We start from the raw sequence: 9,042 nt of genomic DNA, 5'->3' as shown, positions 1-9,042 counted from the left end.
TTGATAAAATGAAGACAGGGCTCTGAGCTATGAGGCCACAACTCAGAACCGAAGCACAAGTGAGAGGACTAAGGGCAGCAACAGTAATACTAAGTGAATTTCCTGCCCTCGATGATAAAAATCAACACAATGGGTAGAGTTGGTTATCGAAGACTTTAACAGATGGGGGCCTGGGGAATGATTTCAGAAAGACTAAACTAAAATTCAACTGAGAAGAGAGCTTATGTTATTTTTCACTTTCATTTAAAAATTACATATAGATATTGACAAGGGAACAGAAAGCCAGCTGAGGACAAAGCAGAAGCTGACACCCCACAACCACGCCCCCCCCCCCCAAATGGGATATATGTGTCATTCCTCAGGCACTCCTGGCTTTCCTAAAGGAAAAACAAATAGTTAACTTATAGAGATCACAATCCTGCAAGACAAGAGTCTTCCTCAGTTTACAAATGTCTTAGCAATTTACAAGAACAAAGCATTTGTATCAATAACCTAGGTTCCGGAAGGAAATGTAGATACAATTAAATGTCCTTATAACCTGCAGCCCATTGAACAGATATTTGAAGTGGGCAGAGTGTAATGTTCCTAAAAGAAGCTCCCAACTACCTTAATGTTAATGCCTTGCTAGAAGGGAAAAACAACCTTGCCTTGACAATGGCAAGGCCTCCCAGTATCTTGTAGGTCCTCTTTAGCATATGAAAGTTCTTTTGAATATCTTCCTTTTCCTCAGCTCCCCCAATCCCATAGTATATAATCAGCCACGGCTCACAACCCCAGTGCAGTAGCTCTTTCTGCCCATGGGTCCTGTCCCTGTGCTTTAATAAAACCACCTTTTTACACCAAAGATGTCTCAAGAATTCTTCCTTGGCCATCAGCTCCAGACTTGCCCCAACAAACCTTGCTTATATTCCAAAACCACATCAGATATCAACAGTCTATATGTAATCTAGGGGAAATTAGTAATGAAATATTAAAATTTATGCTGTGTATACAGGACTAATCCGGGATGGGCTATCATCTAGACTTTATTTTATTCAATTCTATAGTTCCAGTGCCTACTGTAGTGACTGGCATATGATAAACACTCAAATGATATTTGTGGAAGGCAGGAAGGCAGGAAAGGAAGAAAGAAGGGAAGGGGAGGAGGGAGGAGGGAAAGAAGGAGGAAAATTGGACAGAGTCTACAGGGTTTGAAAGCTGAACAGCGGTTAGCCAGACACCAAGAATGAGGAAGAACACCCCAGTAGGGAACCAGGAACACAAAAAGCCAGGAGAGGTCATGAGGCTTGTAAATAATGTCATTAAAGCCCCCCAGTCACATTTGTTCTAGCTGTAAGGTTACTTGGATTCTCAGATTCATTTGTCTTGTGAAGAGGGCATTACCAGGGCACTAAGAGAGTTGTAGCCCCAGGAGAATTAAGTAATCAACCTCACAGTAATTTCATCAGTCTCTGGGGGCATCTGGTATACCCTGATTTCCCCAGCCTCATCCTCAGGCACAGTGTCCGTACCTGCAAAGCTACAGAACTGATTTGGGACCTCGATGGCTCGAATAGGGCATGGTGTCTTGGGGCCCCTACCTCGGTGTGGCTGGCCTCCCTCTGGGACACGTATGACCTCTTCCATTTCACTGTGACAGGAATCACATCCAGAGAATTCCCGAGAACACCCAGCCCAGTGTGCTGCAGAGCCCGAAAGGAACAAGGTATCTTTCCCAGGGAAGATACTCGCCCTGCCCAGCAATATCATGGTTACAGACATCTATTCTTGCTACAAGGTAAACTCATCCCAGGACACTGAAAAGTCCCAGGTCTTGGGACTACCCTCCATCCCAAGTAAACCAGGACAGTTGGTCATCTGCCAGATGGGTTCCCCATTTACAATGGCCTTCTTATCCTGCTGTTTCCCAGACTCCACCTGGGCCGGCTCCAGAGTTTCTGCTACCATAAACCCACTGTAAAGTCCACTTTTACGTAACAGGCTTGAGCAATGGAAACCTGAGTCAGGTAAAAGGGCCCACAGGGACCACCAGGCTGAATGCAAACAGGCCCATCAGGCGACCCACCTCCACATAGCCATAAGCCCTAGCTGACCAAGGGGCTGCTTACAACAGGGCACAGGTACTGAAAAAGGAGAATTCTATGTTCCCATACCTCCTCACCTTCCCCCCTTAACTACAGTTCCCCACCACAGCCCCCCTGGGGCAGACAGTCTCTCCTTTGCTGTCCTGCCCATTTGTATTCAATAAATTTCTATCTCCTTTGTTCTGCCACGGGTGAATTCTTTCACTGCCCTCACCCAATTGGCCGCCTCCACCCAATTGGGTCACCCCACACTCACCCAATTGGGTCGCCCCACACCCACCACTCAACATTCAGAGGGGCTCCTTCTGGGTCAGGGGAGGGGACAGCATGGGCTGGGTGGGTCACTGGGAACAGGATTAAGATCAGAGACCAGGTGACAGAGCAGAAGGGGTTCCCAAGGAACCTCAGTGATGTGGGAAACAAAGGCAGAAGGAAATGTAGATAAAATCAAATGTCCTTATAACCTGCAGCCCATTGACAAATAGTTGAGGCAGGCGGAGTACAAAGTTCCTCCAGGAAGCTCCCAATTGTCTTCCTGTTAATGCCTTGCTAGAGGGGAAAACAACCTTAGTTTGACAATAGCCAGGCCTCAGGTATCCTGCGAGTCTTCTTTAGCATATGAAAGTCCTTTTGGACACCTCCCTTACTTTTACTTCCCCCAATCCCAAAGTATATAATCACAATCCCAGGGCGCCAGGCAGCAGCCGCGGCTCTTTCTGCCGCGGGTCCTGTCCCTGTGCTTTAATAAAATCACTTCTTTTGCACCAAAGACGTCTCAAGAATTTTTTCTTGGAAAAACAAAGAATTCTTTCTTCGCCGTCGGCTCCAGACCTTAACTTACATTCCAACACTACATCATCGGCTGCTGGAGAGTTGGTTGGTAAGACTCCTGTCTTTCATCTGTGTCTATGTGTTTCTGTACATACAAGGAAGATTAGACAGTACCTACTATCAGGAAAAATCCTCATCATTTCCAGTGTTTGGAGGTGAGGAACACCTCGAAGGCTGCCTTAAACCCTATTTGTAAGTGAGCAGAATGTGAGTTAGTAAAATGTAAATCACAAAAAGGAGGGTCAACTTTGTGGGTCAGTATAAAACAGCTGTAATAATTACAGTAATTTATATCTCATTACCATGTGGCATAGTGATTAGGAGGCATTATTGTGTCATGTAAACCATACACCAAGATCTTTGTGATTAGGGTACTAAATTCTGCTCGCTCTCGTGTGCTGCCATAGTTTAAAACCATTAGAGAGAATCATTTAGGTTGCCTTAGTCGTGGGTTTTTTTGCTTCAGGGAATACAGGGAGTTAAATAGCAGGTGAATTTGCTACATTTGATTCTGGGAGGACCCATATAATGATACTTAAAAAAAGAATTAATGCCATCTTTATTTATAAAGGAATTCTGGGAAAAACTCAAAACACTTTGCAGATTTTAATCTAATTAATCCTCACAATAACCCCAGGAGGGAGTTCTTATACAATGGCCTTCATTGTTTGAAGCCACCACTTGTTAGAGGCCACAGAAGAGTCACTTTTTCTGCAGTTGCTTCTCTGTCTTGCTTTAATCATAAACATTAGAGTGTTCTTGGAAATAAGTCTTGTATAAATATCAACTGAGTATTAGTGTATTAATCATCTCCAATCAGTATGAGACAGATTAATCTCACCACTAAGGATTTCTTGGAAACTACACACCAGCTTCAAGAAATACAAACATTTGTTTGAGGGGAATTTAATGTTATGAATGAACTCTCTATGATTAAAATATTTTTGCATATAAATCCGTGTGAATTTAATTTACAGCGCTTCTGCTCTGAGTACAATGTTAGGTGCCCTGGACACAAAAACAACTTAGGATACAAATGAAGTAATAGTAACAGTAATGTGTGTGGTTGTGATCTAGAGATCTAATGAAGTCAGAATATGCCCTTAACAAACCAAGGACTGGAGTTCAACTCTCCTGGGAAGGGACAGATACAAGTGGAGGATTTTTAACAATCAGCATTTGTCTGTACCCATGTTTTGCATTTTGGTTCAGACGGCGTGGTCTTTAATAAAGCTGTAAAGTAGGTATTCACATGCAAAATCTCATTGGATTCTTACAGTGTTCCTACGAAATAGGTAGGACAAACACTATTTTCCACTTTACAGACAGAAAATGAGTTCAGCAACAGTATGCTGCTAGGGGTCATAGCGAAAGGATGGCAAAATTAGAAGCCGAACGAGCTTCTCTTGTCTGTGATGAAGGATTCCCAAAGCATGTCCAAAGTCGCCCTTCCACCCTCACCTTCAAGCTCCCCGAGCCCAGCTGCCACCTCCAGACTGCAGGGCTGGTGTGCTTATACTTTAAACCCTTCCCAGCTCCTATTCCCTCTAATTTTAGCCAGACATGGTTAGAGAAATTCATCGGTGCATTTACTTTAAAAACTAAGGGAAGATAAAAACAAAGGTGTGAAAACAATGAACTTGTTTAGTGTAGGTTTTGGCTCACAGGTTGGTTTGCCTGGCAGGATACATGGACTTGGCCCAGAGACCCTCTCCTTCATCTCCTCCCTGTCCAAGAAGGAAACTTGCCTGTCCTTGGGCAATTCTCTTAACTACCCTGTGTCCTTCTCCTCCCCTGGAAGAGAGGTTAAACTGAATTTCCAGCCTCTATGTTACCAGAGCAATCCATAAAAAGAAGAAATTATTACACTCTTTAGTTGTGTATCACATCACCAACCCTTGTCCATATGTATCTGACAGCTTTCATCCCTTCCTGAAAAAGATAAGGGGGTCACATTCCAAAAACATTCTTTGGGAATCCTACAATCACCTATTTCAATGACGAACGGAATTCTCAGGATGGAGAATATGCAACATTTGAGCCTGTCAATTAAGTGGCACCTTTTCCCATATTTCTATTTTTAAAAAAAATTTTTAAAGATTTTATTTATTTGAGAGAGAGAGAGATAGTGAGAGAGAGCAGAGCAGGAAGGAGGGGCAGAGAGAAAAGCAGGCTCCCCGCGGAACGGGGAGCCCAAGGCAGAGCTTGATCCCGGGACCCTGGGATCATGACCTGAGCCGAACGCAGATGCTTAACCACCTGAGCCACCCAGGTGCCCCCCCATTTCCATTTTTAAAAACTTTAACACTTTTTCCCCTTCCTTTCCAAGAAGGATTTCACAGCATGATGCTGAAGTCTCATGAGGTACTGGCAAATCTTTGGCGTATGGAATAGAAATTTCTTCTAGCACACTCAAGGAATCTACTTTTCTGTAGATCATTCCATTTGTGTGTGGAAACAGACTGAGAGGATAATGTAGGCTAATGGCTGAGAGCATGAGTGGGGAGGAGAGGGAGAAGCAGGCTCCCTGGGATCATGACCTGAGCCGAAGGCAGACATAACCCAACTGAGCCACCCAGGTGTCCCTCTACTTAAAAAATATTAATAGTTGGCATTGATGGAGTACTTACTATGTGCTAGGAGCTATATATGCTAAGTTTTACATGCTTTACATACATGATCTCATTGAATCCTTACCATAGCCCTGGGAAGTGGGTACTCTCATCAAGCCCCTTTGATTTTTTATTTTTTTAAAGATTTTATTTATTTATTCATGACAGACAGAGAGAGAGAAAGAGAGAAGCAGAGGGAGAAGCAGGCTCCCAAGGAGCAGGGAGCCCGATGTGGGACTCGATCCCAGGACCCTGGGATCATGACCTGAGCCGAAGGCAGACGCTTAACCATCTGAGCCACCCAGGCGCCCAAGCCCCTTTTATAGGTAAGAAAATTGAAGCCCAAATTGGTCAAATGGTTTGCCAGAGATTATAGGACTAAATGGTGAAACCAGGACACACACACACACAGACTTCAAGACCCATGCTTTGAATAATTAACTTCCTCATAGTGATGCTATAAGGATTAAGTGAGCTGATATAAATCAGGTCCCCTGCGGAGGTGCTAGGCACATAAAAAAGCCTCAAGTAAAGGTTAGCTGTGGTATTATTTTCAGCATTGTCATTTGTTCCCAGAAATGTCTGTGCCAGAAGACAGGTTTTGACATAGGATATTGTGGGGCAATTCTAGTTGACCACCAGAGATACGTGTCTTGTAAATGTCAGACATCTACTATTACAATTACATCTACTATTAAACAATTTGTGTATTATGAGTTACCTGGTTAAGAGATGGGATAAATGGTTAGCAACTTTATCTATTTGCCTATGCAGAAAAGTTCTTCATACTGAAGAAGTATGAAGTCTCATAAAAGAATGGCATGCTGAGCAATAGCTAGCTGAATTGCAGGCAGTACCAGATTATAAATGGATTATGTTTCAAAAGTTCATTTGTCTATTGTTATAAATTCTGAATACATAGAAATATGGTTGCAAATGGTGGTTACATGCCAAGACTATTCACAGAAGTCTATTCGGCCCATTTTATTTATTTATTTTTTAAAGATTTTATTTATTTATTTGACAGAGAGGGAAACAGCCGAGAGAGGGAACACAAGCAGGGGGAGTGGGAGAGGGAGAAGCAGGCTTCCTGCCAGGCAGGAGCCCTATGTGGGGCTCAATCCCAGGGTCCTGGGATCAGGGCCTGAGCCGAAGGCAGACACGTAATGATTGAGCCACCTCGGTGCCCCTATTCGGACCATTTTAAAGTTCAACGATAGAAATCATGCCACTAGCCCAAGGACAGGCCTAGGAACAAGGGCCCATGTGATAAAATAAAAACTGTATTTCCTGGTACAGAGGCAAGTTGAGATTGAGTGTATTAGTTATCTATTGCTTTGTAACAAATTATCCCCAAACTTACCATATTAAAACAATAAACATTATCTCACAGTCTCTGTGCGTCATCTGGGAGCAGCTTAGTTGGGTGGTTCTGTTCAGGATCTCTCCTGGGATTTCAGTCAACATCTCCTGGGCTACAATCATCTGAAGATTTACCTGGGGCTGGAGCATCTGCTTCCAATATGGCTAATTCACATGGCTCTTGGCAGGAGGTGTCCATTTCTCATCACCTGGGCTTTTCTTCGGGGCTGCTTGAGTTCCTCGTGACATGGTAACTCTGGTTTCCGCAGCACAAGTGATCCAAGAGAGAACAAGCAGGCAGCTGCAGTGCCTTTTATGACCTAGTCTTTTAAGTCATACACTGTCACTATTGTCATATTCTATTCATTGTAGGCCATATGGTATTCACTAAGAGAAGCTCACATTCAGTGGGAGGGAGATTAAGCTCTACCTCTGCATGTGATGAGTATCAGAATTTGTGGACATACATTAAAATCACTATATAGTTTTTTGTTATCCTCCTATCACTCTGTCCAGGTACCCAGCAATATAAAATAGTAAAAATAAATTGGGATGCAGAACTGCAGCCCTTCCCAACAAAGCATACCGTTAAGTACCCAAAATAATCCATGTTCTGCCTCAACTTTTCTTGAAAACATCTATCCCCTTTCCTTGAATGGAATCTTATTTGAAGAATTTATACCAAAGAAAGAGCAATCACATTCCTGACATATTTGCTTTGTTCATTTGTATTTCTCATTAGCAGAATTTCAGGCAATATAACAAACTGAAATGAAAAACAACAAATAATTTACTCCTGAGTTGAATGGATTAAGATATTTGGGGTTAGGAGAGCAAGGCTCAGTAAGCACTCTCCCTTCAGCTGATAATGACCTGAGTGCTCTGGTTATTGAATACTCTAGGCAAGTCTGTCCTCCTCAGTCTTGGGAACCACGGGATCTCTGATCCAGGTTTCCTAACCTGACTGCCATGGCGGCAGCTCTGTAGGAATATGGTGCACATTCAAAAGTGAGGGATTGCTGGGGAATCCAAAAGCAGTTGGTGCTCTGGCACCTGAGGCATGCAAAATTCTAAAGTGCCATCTGAATCTTCGGAGGAAAATGACGCTCCATGTGACTTTCTCTTATATATTTTGTGACTTGAAATTTGGTAACCCATGTAGACTATCGTCAAAATACAACATCCATTAACACAGGATAACTAGGAGTTTCAGTACAATTCAACTCCCAAGTGTTAGCTCCCCTGACAGTGTTGCTGTTTTAAATCTTAAAATTTGAGTCTTAAACCCTTTTGAGAATATGATAAAAGCTAAGGGACTTAACTCAAGAAAATACATATAAGCCACAGTATTTTGCACATGAGTTTAAGGCCTCCAGAAGCCCCTAAAACCCATCCAAGGAATCTCTTAAGACTTCAAGGGAGAAGGGGAATGGGGAGGCTTATTGCCATTTCATTTTACCATTACAACTTAGATCTAAATCAGAAACTACTATTCAGAACTTAATTGTTTTAAATTTGGGTAACAGAACCAAAGGCCAAAACGGAAACCCCTACTAGATTTTGTGCTTGGGTTTAGTCCATGTTATAAATGGAGGCTACAGGAACATGGCAGCGAACACACACAGGACAACAGTAAATACAAAGCAGGACTTAGAACTGCTGACGACCATAAGCAGCCTTGCCCTCTCGAAGTTGACGTTGACGGTGCATCAAATTTTGCCAACTTGCCAGAGAAGCATCAACTCAAGGAAAGCAAGCTGCTGGGTTTCTCACTTAGCAAGAAGGCGCTAAAATGGTTTTCTGCCGCGGATCTGCAACCAAGATCCTGACCCAAGATTCCTGAGGCCCTCGTTGGGTGGAGCGAGCTCGGGCAGCAACGCCCGGGGCGGGCGGGACCGTTCGAATCTACCCACTTAGTCCGCAGGCCCCGGCTCCATCCGCTCATGCCTCTCCGCCTGGGGAGGCGGCAGGGCTACGCCGGACACGCGGGCATCCCTGTGAGTGCCCCTCGGGCAGAGACAGGCGCGCGGGGCTCCGCAGCCGGGACTGGGGCGACGGGCGGGGGATGCGGCGCGCGCCCCTGCCCCGCCCCTCCCGGGCGCCGCAGCCCTGCGCAGCGGGCCTGCGTGTGCTCGTGCCGACCCCTCCTTCGC

Source organism: Neomonachus schauinslandi, chromosome 9 (genome assembly GCF_002201575.2).
Source record: "Neomonachus schauinslandi chromosome 9, ASM220157v2, whole genome shotgun sequence".
Taxonomy (NCBI): domain Eukaryota; kingdom Metazoa; phylum Chordata; class Mammalia; order Carnivora; family Phocidae; genus Neomonachus; species Neomonachus schauinslandi.
Note: the sequence above shows the minus strand (reverse complement) of the source record.